Genomic DNA, 875 nt, shown 5'->3' with positions numbered 1-875 from the left:
TGGTAAAATGTACAACGTTTTTATATTTTTTGTGATGACTAAAACGAGTTTCATTGAAAAGAAGAGAATAAGACTCGGGATGATTGAATGCACACGCGTGCGTGAGAGCGAAAGAGAGAGAGCGAGAGAGCAAAAATGCCCTGATACCTTAGGACTGCGTATTTTACAACCGTGTCTAAATTAAGAATATTTATGTCGTCACGGTTAAATCCAAAGCATATGTAAAGATGCCTCGTTGTTATTTAAACAAGCTTCTTAAAAGAGAGCGTAACATTACGTCTGTAAAGATATCCACTACACCGCCGTCGTCCTTGGAAATTAGGTAGACTTAGAGGGTATACAGATCTTAAACATATCGTTTGGGACGCTGCTGAAATAACGCGATGGCATATTCTGGTTCCTGCTTCCTGTAAAATGTGAGGGATTTTTCCCATTTCTTTATTTATTCATTAAGCTAAACATTCTTTTATTTTCATTTAAAAAAGAGAATAAGACACGGGGCGATTGAATGTGCACGCGTGCTTGCGCGAGAGAGATCCCGAGCCAGAACCAGTCCGCCGCCGTCCGCGGCTTCCCCAAGTCAGCCGGCAGTTAATGTGGCAAGACGAAAGGACGTTAGTGTGGCAAGCCAGAAGGACGGTAGTGTGGCAAGCCGAAAGGACGTTAGTGTGGCAAGCCCGAAGGAAGTTAGTGTGGCAAGCCCGAAGGACGTTAGTGTTGCAAGTCCCAAGGACGTTAGTGTGGCAAGCCCCAAGGATGTTAGTGTGGCAAGCCCCAAGGACGTTAGTGTGGCAAGCCCCACGGATGATCATGTGCCAGCCCCAGAGCTCGCCCCAGTGCCGGCTCCAGCCCCAGAGCTCGCCCCAGTGCCGGCT

Source organism: Sinocyclocheilus anshuiensis, unplaced genomic scaffold (assembly GCF_001515605.1).
Source record: "Sinocyclocheilus anshuiensis isolate Anshui unplaced genomic scaffold, SAMN03320099.WGS_v1.1 scaffold1215, whole genome shotgun sequence".
NCBI classification, from domain to species: Eukaryota; Metazoa; Chordata; class Actinopteri; order Cypriniformes; family Cyprinidae; genus Sinocyclocheilus; species Sinocyclocheilus anshuiensis.
Note: the sequence above shows the minus strand (reverse complement) of the source record.